Below are 20,294 nucleotides of genomic sequence, written 5' to 3' on the forward strand. Positions count from 1 at the left end.
CGAACACAGTTTGTACTAGCTAATAACATTCCTTCTTCCTTGTCTTCCGTGCTCTCTGGGGTTCCACAGGGCTCAGTCCTAGGGCCCCTTCTGTTTCTAATTTATATTAATGACCTCCCTTTTTGCGTTTCTTCTAACATTATTTATTTGCAGATGACTGCGTAATATTTCGTGAAATTAATGACTCTAACGACACTAAAGACCTTGACGGAATCTGTGAATGGTGTACCACGCGGTCAATGCAATTAAATACAACCAAACCTAAAGTACTACGTGCGTCGCGCATTTCTACCTAGCTCACTTCTTATCATGTTAATATATAGAAATTGAACAAGTGTCTTCATACCGCTATTTAGGCGTTCACATAACAAGGGATATAACTTGGTCTTTTCACATCACTTCCGTAGTAAACAATGCCAACCGCGCTCTCGGCTACCTTAGTCGTAACTTTTTTTTCTGCTCCCATCTCACTTAAACTTCTGCTCTACAAATCTCTAGTTTGCAGTAATTTGGAATATGCTGCATCCATTTGGGATCCCTTTACTGAAAACCTAATCAGCACCCTCGAACTAATTCAGAATAACTCGGCAGGTTTCATCCTTTGGAACTATAACCGCACCGCCAGCGCAACATCTATGAAGAGTACATTACGGTTAACATCTCTTGCTTGCCGTCGAAAGTACGCTCGTCTTTGTTTACTTCATAAAATAATGTTTCATAACCCCAGTCTGCGCAGCGATCTTATACCTCTCCCATCATATGTTTCGTCACGAGTTGATCATTCACATAAAATCGGTATTCCTTTTTTTAAAACTAAACATGCAGCCGAGTCTTTCCTCCCGCGAACAGCAAAGGACTGGAACCACCTTCCCGGAACTACTGCTTCCATTATTGATCATCAGCGTTTTTGTTCCGCGTTAGCTAATGTTGTATGATTAGAATTGTAACACCCTGTACATAATTGCATATCTACTGCACTGTATAATATCTATTGTATTTTACCACTCCCCTCTTAAATGCCCTCGGGCCTTGAGGGTAAAATAAATGAAATGAAATTAAAGTATGCCTCCAATCCTTCAATACATAATTTTCGCTTCGTTTCTGCGTTTGTTGCATACACAGAAATAACTCGGAAATCCAGGCCGCATTGCAAAACATCAACGACAAGGAGACGGCCGCTATGACACGAGAAAATCTACTGTACCATAATACTAAGATTATTGCGAAGAAAAAGTACACAACCACCAGAGGCACCTACAGAATGACAGACACATGCATCAAAACGCGTACGGAAAGCGGACACCATTCGGTCTGTAGCAACTTCACTCTCAATTTTCGATTCTTGCACGGCGACTAAAGGTAGATCGTTATCTAGAAGAAGGCGACTAAGCTGACACTGTCGCCTTCTTCCTCCAAGGCCTCTCACGTTAAAAGTTGCTACACGCAGTGCTTCACTTATTGTGACCGCCATATCGAAAAGAAAAAAAAGCCTTATAAAATGGTGTCTGACCTCGCGCCACACCGCAATACCCTAAGCCCAAAATGACACTTTGCACAAAAAACTATGGAGGCGGTTTCCCCGCCTGCCTTGTATCGACCGAAATGTTCGGCCGCGGCTTCACGGTAGGCCGCCTCAAACCTGGTGTTTTGGGCGGCGGTCCGTCTCCCCCATTGAGGTCCTGTTGAAGCGTCCCGCTATCAACGTCGTCGTGGGGCCGCTTTCCGGCCACCAAGGTAGCCGCACCGGGAAGAATGTCCATGCCCTCAGAATCTGGAGGAATGCAAGGAGCCCCAGTATCGACAGAAGATTTCGCCTCGCCCTCCGACTTGGGCCCGACGACCTGGTGAGGCGCTCGTTCACATGTGGTGAAATCCGCCTCCACCACGGTTTTCTCCTGCTGCGGCACCCCCAGCGCAGTCTTCCTCCCACCCGCAGCTGTCTCAGTCGTAGCGGAAAATGTCTCTTTCATATCCGCCTTGTCCATGAAAAAGGGGGATTCGTCCTGAGCGTTCACGGGCCCGGTCACTTTTGCGCAGGTCCGCTCGCACTGGCCCTCCTCGTGACCGAACCGTCGACAGGCACCACACCTTAATATACGGCACTCCCGGCGAATGCGGCCGGTGCTGCGGCAGCGTAGGCCGAGTGGAGCTCTCCCTGGCACGACCACAAGGGCCAGCTCACCGGCGACGCTCACCTGGTGGGGGATGTCGTCGATCTTTACTCCTGGCTTCAGATTCAGATTCACATGCAGTGTAGTAGACCCTTTGTCCACCATGCCCTGCACGCGCCACCGCTCGCGGGCGACGTCGGTGACCTTCCCAAATGCTGCAAATGCGAGCTTCACGTCTTCGTCCGGAACACTGTGTAAAAGCCAGTGCACTTTCATGCGTACATCCTGGTTAGCTGGGTCGATGACGAGACACCGACACTTTTTCACACCCAGCTCACCAGAACTAACAATTTTCTTCACGGCGTCTTCATCCTTGAAAGTAACTGCCCACACATGGCTCATCCTGTAGGCTCCGATGGCGATGACTTCCGGTAGGAGCGATAATTAAGGAAGCGCATCGCGGAAATCTTCCAACCGGTAAGGGTGGGCCCTGATATCACAGTGCAAAAAAACTGTGTTCACAACAAAACGCCCTGTAGGCAAACTCGGTAAAACTACCTGGTATTCACACCCTGCTGAAGAAACAGCGGCAAAAGACCTATTACCGCTGCCCTGCTGGGCCGCTGAAGCCGCTTCGATTGAGCCGATTACACACACGTCCGCTCGCTAGCGAAGCCGGAAGTGGAATCCTCTCGCGATGGTTTCTCCAGGACGCAGAATTTCTCCTGCTCACGCTCTTCTCAAATAGTGCGATATCGTGCTGTGAAGCTTGCAGCTGAGCAAAACGAAGAGCGTCTGTGTCACTGACATCCGGCTATTGTCACGTGGTGGTGACAAGGTCGATGACAGAAAGGAAGAGTCGGTGATTGCACTGAACAAAGCCTTTGTTAGGCTGACTTGCGCCCACAAGAGAACTAAGCAACTCGGCGGCGGCGATAGCAACAAACATGCTCGTCAATCTCGAACAAAGAATGCCGGTCGCACTCGTCAACGCTCAATTTAAAGGCTGCTCAGAACAATCTAGATAGCGTCGTAATTGCTACCAGCACAAGCTGGAACATTGCAGAAAGGCACACGAGTGGCTTCGAATCTTTGGGACAGATCTCGGCGCATCTTGCGCTGCAACCAAACTGATAAAGCTCCGATGATGTTAGTACCAATCATTACCGAGCCGTTTCACCGGTTAGTAATAGATGTAATCGGGCCACTTCCTGTGACAGAGTCAGTGTACCGTTATATCCTCACTATGTTATGCCCAGCCACAAAGTTTCCAGAAGCTGTTCCGCTGCGCGAGGTGACGACCGAGAGTGTAGTGGATTCGCTGCTGTAAGTGTTTGCACGAGTTGGATTCCCTTCCGAGGTCCAAAGTGATCAGGATAGCGTTTTCACAAGTCTCCTCACCACCTCATTTCTCGAGCGATGCGGCATTAAGGTAGTGCACAGCTCGATCCACCATCCTCAGAGCAACAGCGTAGAAAGATGGCAATCTGTTCTCAAACGCGTCCTGAGGGGACTGTGCTATGCAAACAAGCGCGAATGGGATACCTGCCTGCCTGCAGCACTTTTCGCTTTGAGGTCAGTGCCGCACGAATCCACTGGATTTAGCCCAGCCGATTTGGTGTACAGAAGGTCACTGCGCTTACCTTTGCGAATGGTGCGCGAAGCCTGGGAGGGGCGCGGAGAAGACTCAACAGTAGTAGAATTCATTCTGAACCTCTTGAATCGCTTGCATAACACTAAGGAACTCGTTGAGGCCAGCATGAAGTCAGCCCAGGCTCGTTCCAAAGTGTACTATGATAAGCCAGCCCGTCAAAGGACGTTTCGTATTGGGGACCAGGTGATGTTGCTGAGTGGTTCAAGGCAGGATAAGCTCGGAGTACAGTGGAAACGGCCTGCTGAAGTCGTTGCAAAGCTTTGTAACACTAACTACGCTGTGAAAAACCCCGGTTGGCTAAAGAAGTGCGCATTTATCATTGCAATCTTATGAAGCCTTATGTGCTGATTAGCCGTCCGGTATTGCGAGCTCCAGACTACGACCGAGAATTCAGGGTCCAGTTTGATGCAAGTGATCGAGGGCTAGGTGCTGTTCTCTGCCAGAGGGATGACGACGGTAATGAGCACCTCGTGCTCTACCTGAGCAGAAAACTGAGTTCAGAGAGAGGGCTTATTGCGCGTCAGAGAAAGAGTGCGCTTGCATTGTATGAGCCATTAAAAAATTGCAGTGCTATCTTGGAGGGGCCAAATTCACCGTAGAGACGGACCATTGTCCCCTGGCTTGGCTGCAAACTGCGGCATCGAAGAACAGTCGCCTTCTGAGGTGGAGCTTGATTTTACAGCAGTACAATTTTGAAATAACATACAAAAAAGGGAAGTTAAATGAAAATGCGGACGCGCTTAGCTGCTGTGTGCTCCTTACCATGTATCCAAATTGATACTCAGGTTCTCTTTTTTCCTTCGCTTGTATATATGTGACTAAGTGAAGCAGCACGTTTGGTTTTCTAGGCGCACGTAGGTCCTAAGCGTCTTCAGTGTGGGCTTTTCTCGGACAACGATGACAGTTTTCTTTTGGCCTGGTCTCTTCAGACGGGAGCCGAGTGCTTGCTTGGAAATGTGGTTGAGTTTCAGAGACAGCTCAAGCAATTTGGCCAATGACAATCAAGACAACACGACAAGCGACAGCGAGCTTCAAGCGTTCATGTGCAAGCCATTAAGTCGTCTCTTCATGCGGCAGCTGCGACTGCTGCCCTCCGTGACTCTTCTGGCGGGGGAGGAGGCTGTTGTGACCGTGCATGGTCCGCGCTTGCGCGCACTATTGTTCGCCTGTGGGCATGGTATAGATATGTGCTGTTGGTACAAGGGCTCTAAGTGAGCCTGTTTCCATGAACCTTTTTGTGTGAGCATGCTTCGCTTTGTCGTGACCCTGCAACTGCCAAGTTGGCCCTGTCAAGGGAACGTCAAGAAAAATACAAAGAAACGTTGCCTGTGAGAAATAGCCGGAACTGCTTTTGTTCAACTGTTCACCCTTTCCGTCGATAGGCGCTATTGTCAAGTGAGGAATGCCTATTGTCCAAAGGAGACGATCGGAGTGACACGTCCGCTGACGTACAGAAGAAGAAAGGAGCATGAGGTTAAGGGTCATTAGAGGATTTCCCGTGAATGCAGGAAAGAGTTTCAATTGCCGGAAAGGGGCAATGCTGGGAGCAGTATTTGTGGCGCGCATTTACACTTGGGTTTCTGAGAAGGAAATCCACTTGCCGGAACCACCATATCGGATCTTTGCAGAAGAATAGAAATTTACCTCCTCGCCGTTCCCAAGCTCTACCCGCCAACAAGTGACCACGCCCGACGAAACAATACTGGACCAGTCAGTGCATCAGACCATCACTGCAGTGATGTGATCGATTGGTTGCAGATATCTGAGGGGTGTGCCCTGGAACTGATTGGTCAGCATTTTCAGAGAGGGGCTGGATATAGGGGGGATTTAAGGACGTTGCAGAGCACGAAATGACGTCCTGAGCCCTGGGTAAACGGCTTATCCAGACACTTCTCGCTATGAACTCTTAACGCTTGCCATTTTGCTGATATACCCTTTTTTTCATATAAATAAGTTTTCTCAGTGTGCCATTAAACCTGCTTGTATATATTTTACCACCTTTGAAGATTCAATCCTTAATCAACCCGGAGTCTCTGCACGCTACCAAGTGAAGGCCGGGTCGACTTAGTCCCAGCGTCACGACAATGCCCAGTTCCGCGACACCGGAGGCACAGCGGGGCCCTGCCTGGGACGTAGACGAGAGCGACGTCCTCGGAAACGCGCCGCTGGTACAGGAAATCCTCAACGGTGACGCCTGTGTGTAACTTCAGCATTATGGAGCGAGTCGTAGACGCCTTGTCAACGCAGCCATTCACCCGCCACTTGTCTCTGGTTAGTTCCGTTACTTTTCCGAACGGAGACAGGGCCACTCGCGCGTCTTCATCAATGGCACCGTGTAACAACCAGTACAGTTTCAGACGTACGGCCTGATTGCACGGGTCAATCACCACACACCGACGCTCCTTCACGTCGAATGCTGGAACCTTTTTTCCTCCTTTTCCTTCCTTTTTCCTTCTATTTTCCTTCTTCATCTTTGAAGGTTACCGCCCACAGGTGGTTCATCTGATAAGCCCGAAGGGCGACAACATCCGAAAGCAAAGACATATGTTCGAGTGCATCTCGAAAATGTTCCACGCGATAAGGCCTAGCTGAGACATCCCCGTGCAAAAAAAACGGTGTGTAAAACAGTCGAACCTGATGGCAGATGTGGCAGAACCATTTGATAATCCTTGGCAGCGTTGCTCGTACTCCTGATACTGCGGCCCAAACGGGCCACTGAATCCTCTCCTTGGGAGCCCATGATGCCAAAGTCCGTCACGCTCGGTGGCCGGAAGAGGAATCCCCCTACACCAGCGGCGCGATGGTTTCTCCAGGACCCACAATTTTTTCGTGCTCACGCTCTTTTCAATTGGTGCGATATCGTGCTGTGAAGCTTGCAGCAGAGCAAAACTAGGAGCGTCTGTGTCCACTGACATCAGGCTATAAACTAAAAAGAGGGCAGAAAGGCAATCATCCGTGCGCCGCCCGGGAATCTTACCCGGGTCGGAAGAATGGGAATCTTGCATGATACTACTACACCAGCGGCGCGATGGTTTATCCAGGACGCAGAATTTTTTCCTGCTCACGCTCTTTTGAAATGGTGCGATATCGTGCTGAGCAGCTTGCAGCCGAGAAAAACGAAGAGCGTCTGTGTCCACTGACATCAGGCTATAAACTAAAAAGAGGGCAGAAAGGCAATGATCCGTGCGCCGCCTGGGAGTCGAACCCGGGTCGCAGGAATAGGAATCTTGCATGATACCATTACACCAAGGCCACGATTTGTAATTTGTTTTTAGTGACAAAAGTTTGGTATGTGCTTCAAGTGTTATATTGTTCAAGATCTAATGTCCAAAAGATGCATCGTATCTTTGCCGTCTTTGTGTGGGGGTCTTCGTGGGAACGGACAAGTCGGACAAATCTCTTCCGCCGGGTGAAGGACGGCGGGCTTGGTTTGGCACATCTGTTTCTGCGCCAGTTAGTCAATCGTTTCATGTTTTTGAGGAATGTGAAAAATCCATTTCTTCGTACGGTCTGTCAGTTACGCCTGGGTCAAGCTCTCCCGGGAATTGTCGTTTCTTCTGACCACATGTCAGGAGGTGTCCACGGGTATCTAAGGGAAGTGGTCTTGGCGTACAGGTTCTTGATGGGGCGGTTTACTTTAGACTATTTGTGGAGTGTAAACCGGAAAAAACTGTATAAAGACTTGTGCGATGTGGTGCTTCCAGAACCGTTGTACAGAGCTGTGTACTCGTCCACAGGGGGCAAAAATGTTCTTAAAAGAGTGAAGAGGATGATGGTGCCGGCAGGGGTGAAAACGTTTTTTTTTAAGCTGCACACTGGAACATTGGAGGTAAAGAAATGGAAGGAACAGAAAGGGCTTTTTGTACCCTGGGGTGTCCACTGCATAATATGCAGGAAAGAGGAGACGATTGAACACGTGTTTCTCGAATGCTGGGATGCCGTATTTTTATGGGACGTGCTCCAGAGGACGCTTAAAAAAAGAACTACCCATAAGCCCACATGGTATCCGATTCTTGCCAGTAGAAGCGAACAATGATACACCGTTGGATCTTTTGATGCTACTGGCTCCCCACAGCATATGGAAAAGCAGAATGGCTGTAGAGCACGGTGACGTCGATGCACGTTCAGCGAGACAGCTCTTTAGAGAGCATACGGGCATATGTGGACGAACAGAAAGCTTTAAAACTAGAGCCAGAATGGTTAGTTAGTTTTGAAGGGTTGTCACATATGAGGGATTTTTAATCCGACAACTTCAGCTAAGGAAGGCTGAAGCTTTAAGTCAATGCTTGATCTGTTATTTTGGCATGTTATTGATGTCACATGTGTCTTTTTTCTGTACGTCCTCGGTCAAGAAATAAAGAAAAAAAAAACTACACCAGCGGCGCGATGGTTCGTCAAGGACGCAGAATTTTTTCCTGCTCGCGCTCTTTTCAAATAGTGCGATATCGTGCTGTGAAGCTTGCAGCCGAGCAAAATGAAGCGCGTCTGTGTCCACTGACATCAGGCTATAAACTAAAAAGAGGGCAGAAAGGCAATCATGCGTGCGCCGCCCGGGTATCGATCCCGGGTCGCAACAATTGGAATCTTGCATCATACCACTACACCAGCGGCGCTTTTTTTCCCTTGTTGCCTGTTGTGAGTTCACACCAATTCAAAAAAAATCACAATAATGGTAAAACACGCAACAACCAGACTTCGGCTGTCACGAAAGGTTTAAAATTTTTTTAGGACAGCCAGTTCATCAAGCACACTGATCCAGTCAGGTGGATCAGAAGGCACCCGGTACGTTTCTCTAAGGAGCAGCACACTCTCGATTAAGTTGTCGCGTACAAGACGCGTGTTGACATCTGCATGTTGCACTTGCATCCTTGTTTTTCCAATGTGGAGGCCCAAGACCATGACTAAATCCAAAGGAATACCCCCACTCTCGACTGGAAGGAACCGTATGCCATACGGATCTAACGGAAGGTCTTTCTTTAGTGTTCTCTGGAGAACATCCCAGCTAAAGAATGGGTCCCAGCAATCCAGAAAGACGTGCTCGATTGTCTCTGGTTTTTTGCAAAGGCGACAGTCTGTTGTCCAGGGAACGAATAAGCCTTTTTCGTGTAACCAGGTTTTAACAGGTAATGTGTTGGAATGTATCTTAAAGAAGAACGTTTTAACTGAAGGCCTAACTGGTATCTTCTTCACACGCTTTAAGACATCCTGTCCGCGGCCTCCCCGGTGTGGTGCACGGTAAATCGGCAACGGTATCGTCACATCCAGAAGATCTTTGTACAGCTTCTTCTTACACACTTTGCTCAAGTATTCCATTGAAAAACGTGCATGCAACATTCTGAAAGACAAGACAACTTCGCGCATGTACCCTTTTAAAGCGCCACTCATATTCTCACCAGAACAGACAACGTATTCTGGAAGCATTTTACACAGTCGTACTTGCATGACCGTCCTCAAGAATTTGTCGTTTTGATCACGAAGGAAAAAAAAACGCGAGACAACCTGTCGCAAAAAGAGATGCACAAGGCCCAAGCACCCCGCCTTAACAGGAAGAAATAGGTTGGTTCTGCTGCACTTTTCCCATGTTGATGCCCACATGAAAACGGCACAGACACGATGAATTTTTTGGAAGTTAACACGCGTCGCCGAAAGCACATTCATTACGTACCATATCTTTGCCACAAGGAAAACATTGCACACATAAGCGCGTGAGAACATTGACAGCGGCTTGCCCTGCCATGAATCAGCTTTCTCTCTCGCCCTCTCTGCTTGGCCAGCCCAGAAAGGGTTAGGATCTTGGTACGATTCAAGCGGCACGCCTAAATACTGGGTCGGCAATTTTGACCATTGCAAACGAGAAAAGTATTCAGCCGTAACATCCCAGTCTCCATGCCAGAACCCGGCACTTGTTTCCCAATTTACTTCACAGCCTGCCTGTCGGCAGAATTTTTCAACAAGGACAGTAACTTCTTGAATGCTTTCTCTGCTTGAACAGAATACAGCGATGTCATCTGCATATGCCAGCATTTTGACCTGTGCTTACTGTAGCACAAAACCAGTTATACGTTCATTGTTTATGATAGACCGGTAAAGAGGCTCGAGGTAGGACGCAAACAGCAGGGGTGACCTTGCCTCACTGACGACAGCACACGAATGCTGTCAGTGAGCTCTCCACTCACAATTATCCGTGTCGTGCAGTTCGCATACACCATTCGAACACCTTCCTCAATCACTCGTCATATGTTTGAGTGTGCCAATACTTCGAACAAGGCATCGTGCGAAACGCGATCGAATGCTTAGGCGAGATCCAGCTGTATCATTGCCACTCGAGCTCCAATCGCGTCACAACACTCCAAACAGTTCGTACCACGTGCACATTAACTGCGATGCTTCGACCTTTAATGCCGCACGTCTGGTGCGGCCCAACCAGACTTGATATTACACTTTGAAGCCTTTTCGCCAGCACTTTCATGGATATTTTGTAATCCACGTTGGTGAGGCTTATCGGCCGATAAGAACCCACCAACAGACGTTTTCCTGACTCATCATACTTCGGAATCAAAACAATGTGCGAGGTAGAAAATGAAGGTAGAACCTGCTTACGCTCGTATGACTCGTCTAGCACTTTAAGCAAAATCTGGGCTGTGTAATCTGTGCGATGGTTTCTCCAGGACACAGAATTTTTCCTGCTCACGCTCTTTTCAAATAGTGCGATATCGTGCTGTGAAGCTTGCAGCCGAGCAAAATGAAGACCATCTGTGTACACTGAGATCAGGCTATAAACTAAAAAGAGAGCAGAAAGGTAATCATCCGTGCGCCGCCCGGGAATCGAGCCCGGGTCGCAAGAATGGGAATCTTGCATGATACCACTACACTAGCGGCGCATTTTTTTTTTGCTATTTTTTCTTTATTGCCGACTTGGACATTCAAAACAAGACGATTAACGATAAAACATACCAGCACACTTTCGCGTGACACGGCAGGTTAAAACTTCTTCAGTTTTATCAAATTGTCAAGCACATGAATCCATTGTGGCTGCTCAATGAGTGTCATATGCACTTCCCTGAACCGCACAACACTGTGTATGAAATGTTCTCGTACAGGATTGACTTGTATATCTGCATCGTTAAACTGCATTCTGGTTTTCCACAAGCTATCGAGGCCCAGGAGCATTATTGCGCCAAAGGCAAACTCCTCTGTATTAGGAAAAGGTAAAAATCGTATGTCATATGCATCTAGAGGTAGCCCATTTTTAAAGTTCTCTGAAGCACATCTAAGAACAAAATGGCATCTCAGCAGTCCAACAACACGTGTTCTATCGTCTCAGGTCTGTTACATAAGAAACAGTTTGTTGACCAAGGGACGAACAGGCCTTTAGCGTGCATCCATGCATTGACTGATAATGTGCTAGTGTGGAGTTTAAAGAAAAATGATTTGACTGGTGGTGGTATTGGCATCTTCTTAACTCTCTTGAGAACATCATCTCATGGGACTGGACAGTGCGACAAACGGTATATCGGAATAGGAAGCATTGTGTCCACCAGGTCCGCAGACAATTTTTTCCGCTTAACATTGCACAAATACTCCATGGAAAACCGCACATGCAGCAATCTGTACGCGAGCACCACTTCTCGCAAGTACCCTCTTACTATACCACCTACATTTAGACACGAACTGACAAGAAAATTAGGAAGGAGTCGGCCAAGCCGAACTTGGATTTCTGTTCTGAGGAAGACATCATTTTGGTCACGAAGGTACATGAAACGCGAGACAACGTGCCGCAAAAGTAAATGCGCCAGACCAAGCCCTCCGTTTTGTACAGAGAGAAACAAATTTATTCGGCTCGTCCTTTCCCAGGTCGACGCCCAAATGAAAACGGCAAAAGCACGGTAAGTTTTTGTATGTTTGTCCTCGAAGCACTCTATACATTCATCATGTACCACACTTTAGCAGTAAGGAACAGATTACATATAGTGGCACGCGAGAACATGGATAACTGCCTTCCTTGCCACCCATCACTGTTTTCCTTGGCCCTCGATGCTTGGTCATGCCAGTACGGATCTGGGTCCCGGTAAGAATCAAGGGGCACTCATAGATACAATGCTGGAGTGGTTGACCAGCGCATCCGAGAATAGTGTTCGGGTGTGCCCTCCCAGCTACCATGCCAGGAACCGCAGCTTTTTTCCCTGTTTATCTGGGCACCTGTGCAGCTGCAAAATTTCTGTACTATATTCGTCACCTCACAAATACTTTCTCTATTTGCACAATGGACAGCGATGTCGTCGGCATAAGCCAGGATTTTCACATGCACTGATTGTAGCGTGAAGCCCGTTATGCATTCATTATTCGGGATGGCCAAGCAAAGCGGTTCAAGGTAGGCTGCGAATAACAATGGCGACAGTGGACAACCCTGCCTCACAGGAGATCGCGCTTGGAGGCTTTCAGTGAGTTCTCCATTAAGAATCCGGGTTGTACAGTTTTCGTATGCCATTCTAACGCCCTCCAATATTATTCGGCCGACATTTGCATGATCTAATACGGCAAACAGAAGATCGTGAGAAACGCGGTCAAAGACTTTCGCCAGGTCTAGTTGTATCATCGCCACTCGGTCATCAAATGAGTCGCAGCATTCTAGTATGGATCTTGCCATGTGTATGGTAGTGGCGATACTTCACCCTTTTATGCCGCATGTTTGGTGCGCGCCTACGAGCGTTGTTATAACACCCTGCAATCTTTTCGCTAGCACCTTCATGAAAATTTTGTAGTCGACATTGGTGAGGCTTATCGGGCGATAAGACCCCACCAACAGGCACTTATCAGGGTCATCGGTTTTAGGAATAGGCACTATGTGGGATGTTGTGAAAGACAGCGGAACACGTTTTTTCTCACAGGTTTCGATGACAACCATCAGCAGAGCCTGGGCTATAGCAGGTTTGAACACTGTAGAAAGCTGCACCCAGTCCATCAGGGCCAGGGGCTTTACCTGCTGGCAGGGCATCTAGTGCATCCTCAATTTCTTTCACGGAAATCGGCCGCTCAAACCGTGTTTGAACTTCTTCCTCAAGTTTCGGCATAAGTGCAAGGAATTCACTATAGAAGCCCCTTTCAGTTTTTCGCGACTGACCCGGCATATCTGCTAAATGATCACAGATTGCGTTCTTGATTACGCTACTGTCCGCCGAAATACCTGTGCTAGTTCTTATTTCTCGTACTCCCTTTCGGCACGCGTATCGTTTTTCGTCTGATAACGCACGCTTTGTTGGTGTTTCCCCCACCCACAGCTGTTCCGTCCGCTCCTGAATAACTGCCGCACTGTACTTATCTGCGTCCATTTTTTCAAGCTGGGCTTTCACACCCCTTATCTCATTAAAGCATGCGCCTGGTTGGGCGTTTTCTATACACGTCAGAAATTCAAGCTGTTTACGAAGCTCTGCTTCTTTTTGCTTCTCTGCGTATCTTAATTTCGTGCTTTTTTCAATCGCTCTCATTTTTACCCCCTGCTTAAAATCCTCCCATTTTGCAGCGAAGCTCAACGGTTTCGCTGGAAGTAATTTATTTAATTCTTGATCTGGTTTCGTTAACAAAGCTCTCGTCCTCCAATAACTTATTATTCAGTTTCCATAAACGCCAATTAAACCGATTTTTGCTTTGTTTTCTTCCAAAGGTTGCAATCACTAAGGCATGATCACTGAAAGCCACAGGTCTAACTTCGTACAAGGTGCAAAGTGGAACAAGTTCAATTGCAACATACAATCTGTCTAATCGAGCATAGCCGTTGCCCTAAATATGGGTATACTGCGTATAAGTTCCATTAGTAAATAAACTTCCAATATCTTCTAAATCATGGCCATGGACGATTTCATTAAAAACATCAGCACCTTTATCACGTACAAATGACTTTTTGGCGCGATCTGAAGCTTGGCAAACGCAACTGAAATCGCCCAGTAGGATCAACACCCTGTCACTGTACATTGTCACTGTTTAAGTATGAGTCCAATCCGTCAAAAAATAATTTTCGCTCAGTCTCTGGGTTTGGTGCATACACAAATAACTCGGAAATCCAGGCCGCAGTGGAAACAATCAATGACAAGGAGACGGCCGCTTTGACACGAGAAAATTGACTGTACCATAATACCAAGATTATCGCGAAGAAAAAGTACACAACCACCAGAAGCACCTACAGAATGACAGACACATGAATCAAAATGCGTACGGAAAGCGGTCACCATTCGGTCTGTAGCAACTTGACTCTCAATTTTCGATTCATGCACGGCGACTACATATAGATCGTTATCAAGAAGAAGGCGACTGAGCTGACACTGTCGCCTTCTTCCTCCAAGGCCTCTCACGTTAAAAGTTGCTACACGCAAAGCTTCACTTATTGTGATCACCATATAGAAAAGAAAAAAAAACGCCTTATAAAATGGTGTCTGCCCTCAAGCCACACCCAAATACCCTATGCCCAAAGTGACACTTTTCACAAGAAACTATGGAGGCGGTTTCCCCGCCTGCCTTGTATCGACCGAAATGTTCGGCCGCGGCTTTTAGGTAGACCGCCTCAAACCTGGTGTTTTGGGCGGCGGTCCGTCTCCCCCTTTGCGGTCCTGTTGAAGAGTCCTGCTGTCAACGTCATCGTGGGGGCGCTTTCCGGCCACCAAGGTAGCCGCACCGGGAAGAATGTCCATGCCCTCAGAATCTGGAGGAATGCAAGGAGCCTCAGTATCGACTGAAGATTTCGCCTCGCCCTCCGATTTGGGCCCGACGTCCTGGTGAAGCGCTGGTTCACGTGTGGTGACATCCGCCTCAACCACGGTTTTCTCCTGCTGCAGCACCCCCAGGGCAGTCTTCCTCTCACCCGCAGCTGTCTCAGTCGTAGCGGAAGATGTCTCTTCCATATCCGCCTCGTCCATCAACAAGGTGGATGCGTCCTGAGCGTTGTCGTGAAGCTGGGACTAAGTCGACCCGGCCTTCACTTCGTAGCCTGCAGAGACTCCGGGTGGATGAAGGATTAAATCTTCGAAGTTGGTAAAATATATAAAAGCAGGTTTAATGGCACTTTGAGAAAACGTATTTACATGAAAAAGAAGGGTATATCAGCAAAATGGCAAGCGTTTAAGAGTTCATAGCGAGAAGCGTCTGGATGAGCCGTTTACCCAGGGCTCAGAGTTTCATTTCGTGCTCTGCAACGTCCTTAAAACCCCCTATGTCCAGCCCCTCTCTGAAGATGCTGACCAACCAGCTCCAGGGCACGCCCCTCAGATATCGGCATCCAATCGAACACATCACTGCACTGATGGTCTGATGCACTGACTGGTCCAGTATTGTTTCGTTGGGCGTGGTCACTTGTTGGCGGGTAGAGCTTGGGAACGGCGATGAGGTACATTTCTATTCTTCAGGAAAGATCCGATATGGTGGTTCCGGCAAGTGGATTTCCTTCTCAGAAACCCAAGTGCACGTGCGCGCCACATACTGCTCCCAGCATTGTCCCTTCCCGACAATTGCAAATCTTTCCTGCATTCCCGGGAATTCCTCTAATGGCCGTATTCGTCATGCTCCTTTCTTGTCCTGCACGTCAGCGGACGTGTCACTCTGTCGTATCCTTTGGACAATAGGCATTCCTCACTTGACAAAACCGCCTCTCGACGGGAAGGTTGAAGAGTTGAACAAAGCGCTTCCGGCATTTCCCACAGGGCGACATTTCTTTGTACTTTTCTTGAGGTTCCCGTGACAGGGCCAATTTGGCATTTGCAGGGTCTCGACAAAGCAATGCAGGCTCACACAAAAAGATTCATGGAAACAGGCTCACTTAGAGCCCTTGTACCAACAGCCCATATCCACAGCACATATCCATGCCCACAGGCGAACAATAGTGCGCGCAAGTGCGGTCCATGCACGGCCATAACAGCCTCCTCCCCCGCCAGAAGGGTCACGGAGGGCAGCAGTCGCAGCTGCTGCATGAAGAGACGACTTAATGGCCTGCACATGAACGCTTGAAGCTCGCTGTTGTTTGTCGCGTGTTCTTGATTGTCGTAGGCCAAATTGCTTGAGCTGTCTCTGAAAATCAACCACATGTCTAAGCAAGCACTCGGCTCCCGTCTGAAGAGACCAGGTGAAAAGAAAACTGCCATCGTTGTCCGAGAAAAGCCCACACTCAAGACGTTCAGGACCCACGTATGCCTAGAAAACCAAACGTGCTGCTTTACATAGTCACACATATACAAGCGCACGAAAAAAAAATAACCTGAGTATCAATTTGGATACATACAAATACAAATACAAATAATTTTATTTAGCATCAACACTGATTATACAGTACTCGTGATGCTGCAGGGTGCTAGCAAAAAGCCTGCGATGGCTTGACAAAGGCTAGCACCCCGGTCCGAGGAGCACCTCGGACCGCTTAGAAACAGTGGCTAAGCGCGTCCGCATTCCCATTTAACTTCCCCTTTTTGTATGTTATTTCAAAATTGTACTGCTGTAAAATCAAGCTCCACCTCAGAAGGCGACTGTTCTTCGATGCCGCAGTTTGCAGCCAAGCCAGGGGACAATGGTCCGTCTCTACGGTGAATTTGGCCCCTCCAAGATAGCACTGCAATTTTTTAATGGCTCATACAATGCAAGCGCACTCTTTCTCTGACGCGCAATAAGCCCTCTCTCTGAACTCAGTTTTCTGCTCAGGTAGAGCACGAGGTGCTCATTACCGTCGTCATCCCTCTGGCAGAGAACAGCACCTAGCCCTCGATCACTTGCATCAAACTGGACCCTGAATTCTCGGTCGTAGTCTGGAGCTCGCAATACCGGACGGCTAATCAGCACATAAGGCTTCATAAGATTGCAATGATAAATGCGCACTTTTTTAGCCAACCGGGGTTTTTCACAGCGTAGTTAGTGTTACAAAGCTTTGCAACGCCTTCAGCAGGCCGTTCCCACTGTACTCCGAGCTTATCCTGCCTTGAACCACTCAGCAACATCACCTGGTCCCCGATACGAAACGTCCTTTGACGGGCTGGCTTATCATAGTACACTTTGGAACGAGCCTGGGCTGACTTCATGCTGGCCTCAACGAGTTCCTTAGTGTTATGCAAGCGATTCAAGAGGTTCAGAATGAATTCTACTACTGTTGAGTCTTCTCCGCGCCCCTCCCAGGCTTCGCGCACCATTCGCAAAGGTGAGCGCAGTGACCTTCTGTACACCAAATCGGCTGGGCTAAATCCAGTGGATTCGTGCGGCACTGACCTCAAAGCGAAAAGTGCTGCAGGCAGGCAGGTATCCCATTCGCGCTTGTTTGCATAGCACAGTCCCCTCAGGACGCGTTTGAGAACAGAATGCCATCTTTCTACGCTGTTGCTCTGAGGATGGTGGATCGAGCTGTGCACTACCTTAATGCCGCATCGCTCGAGAAATGAGGTGGTGAGGAGACTTGTGAAAACGCTATCCTGATCACTTTGGACCTCGGAAGGGAATCCAACTCGTGCAAACACTTACAGCAGCGAATCCACTACACTCTCGGTCGTCACCTCGCGCAGCGGAACAGCTTCTGGAAACTTTGTGGCTGGGCATAACATAGTGAGGATATAACGGTACCCTGACTCTGTCACGGGAAGTGGCCCAACTATATCTATTACTAACCGGTGAAACGGCTCGGTAATGATTGGTACTAACATCATCGGAGCTTTCCACTTATCTTGCGCCTTTCCAACCCATTGGCACGTGTCGCATGACCGCACAAAATTTTCCGTGACCTTAAAACATCCAGGCCAATAGTATTCTTGCAAAAGCCTCTGCTTTGTTTTCCTTATTCCAAGGTGACATGACCACGAGTTGCCATGGGAAGGTCGCAGTAAGTCTTCGCGGTATTTTTGGGGAACGACTAATTGGTCCCGCTCTACTCCGCGCTTATCCTTGAATAAGCGATACAGCACTCCCTTTCTCATCTCGAAAGAAATATTCTTTGCTGTCTTAGTGGCGCGGTGGCGCTCCCTTATCTCCTGTATCTTGGGATAATTGGCTTGCTCCATAGCTAAGTCCTCTCGGGTTCCATTTAGAAGTCTCGTGAGATTACTAGACACTGGCGGCAAGAGGTTAATCTTAATAACGTCCTCATTCCGCGTCTCATCAAGCTCACTTTCAAGTTGACTTATCTGAGATGCCTCGCTCTCAACGTTTTCTGACCCGCTATCTTCCGCATCGACCACTGTTTTAACTGCCGTTTCCTCCGCTGTGGATTTTTCTGGAATGAGCAGTGTAGCTAGTTCTCGCGCCTTTGAACGTATTAAGGCTTGCACAACTCTGTCTCCAAAAAGGATGCCCCTCTTTCGCAGTAGCATGTCCGATTTGTTGGAAAACAAATACGGATAGCACTTTGGAAGCTTTCCTAAAACGGCAGCCTCGGTTGTTAACTCGCCGAAAGGTCCCTCGATGACCATGTTCGCGATTGGCAAGCACACACTCTGTTCCTCCACTACCTGGCGGATCCATGCACACTGTCCTGTATAGTCGAAAGGCGACACATACGCCAGATGGACAACATCCATCGTTGCGGCCGAATCGCGCAGTACCTTGCAAGGCTTCCCGTTGTCTACTAGCTCATGCAGGTAGGGTTCCAAAAGCTGCATATTTTCATCGCAGTCACTGACATACGAGAAAGCAATCTTTTCTTTCCGGCAGTTGACGGCAATGTGACCCTGCTCATTACACCTAAAGCATGTGAGCGGCTTCCTAGCCTCAAGCTTATTCTTTGTGTTCTGCGCGTTGGTCACTTCCCCACTTTTCTCACTGCCGTCCTTTCTAGGGAGTTTGCCTGAAGAAACCTTCCTTTCTTCGTTTCCAACTCTAGCAAAGTGCCTTTCCTGACGGTTATTCACACTCAACTTGGGTTTGCGGGGCCTATCCACTGCTGGGTTGCTGAATTGTCGGCGCGAAGCATACTCCTCAATAAGTTCGGCAGCTTCAGTTGCCGACCTAATGTCGCCTCGGTCCTGTAACCAATTTCTTTCTTTTTCTGGGAGGCAGTTATAAAACTGCTCCAAAAGAATTCGCTCGACTACAGCGTCCCTATCACTGTAGGAATCAGTGCTCTTTAGCCACTCGCCAAAATTGACTCTTAAATTGTACAGGAATTCAGGGTAACTCTCGTCTCTGGAGTTAGTAGCGTTCCGAAAACGTTGTCTGAACGCCTCGGCGCTATGCCCATACTTTCTCAGAAGGCAAGCCTTGACCTTCTCGTAGTTGTCCGCGTCCTCCTTGCTTAGCCGCGCGACAACCTCCGCTGCCTCGCAGGGCAGAACCTTCAATAATCTCTGAGACCAAGTGTCTCGCTGGAAGGGCAGTTTTTCGCAGGTTCGCTCAAAGTTAGCCAAATACAGACCGATATCCCCTGATATCACATATGGCTGCATGTACTTTGACATCTTGAAATCTGCCTCCTTGTTGAGAAGAGGTACCGCTAGCTGGGGACAATTGCCCGACCTCTTGCTCAACTCTAGTTCTAATTTCCGGAGCTCAATTTCTTGCTCCAGCCTTTTTGCTTCTCTCTCAATTTCATGCCTCTTTTCCTCTTTTTCCCTCTCAAGTTCACGCTCACGCCTCTTTTCCTCTTTTTCCCGCTCTTTCTGCTGTCTGACTTGCTCCTCCTTTTTTTGTCCGATGAGGTTCCATGCTTCACTGAGCTCCTCATCATCGGTTCCCAAATCAGTGATTGCCTTTATAATCAAGGGTTTTCGTGCCAAACCACTTGTATCAATTCCCAATTCCTCACACAATAGCAACAGTTCCGGTTTCTGCAGCTTTTGTAGGTTCATGATCGCTCCGAGTGTCGGCTACTTCCAAAACAGCTGTGCAAACTACCAAACCTAAAGGCGTTTCAACACTCTTTACCAGTTCTAAAATCTAACCCTGTTCTAGAACCTGGTCCACATCAAGAAAAGCCAAGCACTCACCCACACATGCGATCGATGTTCCGAGCTGCTCTCTTGCTAGCCGATTGTTGCTCTTGCTTGTTGCTTGAGATGCCACCTCCGATCACCAGATGTTGTGGCTTGTAGCTTCAGATGCCACCTCCGATCACCAGATGTTGTGACTTGTAGATTCTGATCCACCTCCAATCACCAGATGTTGTAGCTTGTAGATTCAGATCCACCTCCAATCGCCAGATGTTGTGGCTTGTAGATTCAGACCCCACCTCCAATCACCAGATGTTGTGGCTTGTAGATTCAGATCCTAACGCTAGTCACCAGTTGTGACGCTGGGACTAAGTCGACCCGGCCTTCACTTGGTAGCGTGCAGAGACTCCGGGTGGATGAAGGATTGAAACTTCGAAGTTGGTAAAATATATACAAGCAGGTTAAATGGCACTTTGAGAAAACGTATTTACATGAAAAAGAAGGGTATATCAGCAAAATGGCAAGCGTTTAAGAGTTCATAGCGAGAAGCGTCCGGATGAGCCGTTTACCCAGGGCTCAGAGCCTCATTTCGTGCTCTGCAACGTCCTTAAACCCCCTATGTCCAGCCCCTCTCTGAAGATGCTGACCAAC

At 48.2% G+C, this 20,294-nt stretch overlaps 1 non-coding gene and 1 pseudogene across 1 annotated transcript; both read right to left on the reverse strand.

The window, feature by feature from the left end:
* Positions 1 to 1,562: 1,562 nt before the first annotated feature.
* On the reverse strand, positions 1,563 to 14,657 carry LOC146187246 (uncharacterized; annotated as a pseudogene).
* On the reverse strand, positions 10,576 to 10,646 carry TRNAG-CCC (transfer RNA glycine (anticodon CCC)). The gene has a single exon. It is a non-coding gene; the product is annotated as a tRNA-Gly (tRNA).
* Positions 14,658 to 20,294: the final 5,637 nt, after the last annotated feature.

This window comes from Amblyomma maculatum, chromosome 6 (genome assembly GCF_055883805.1).
Source record: "Amblyomma maculatum isolate TAMU_Amacu chromosome 6, ASM5588380v1, whole genome shotgun sequence".
Classification (NCBI taxonomy): Eukaryota; Metazoa; Arthropoda; class Arachnida; order Ixodida; family Ixodidae; genus Amblyomma; species Amblyomma maculatum.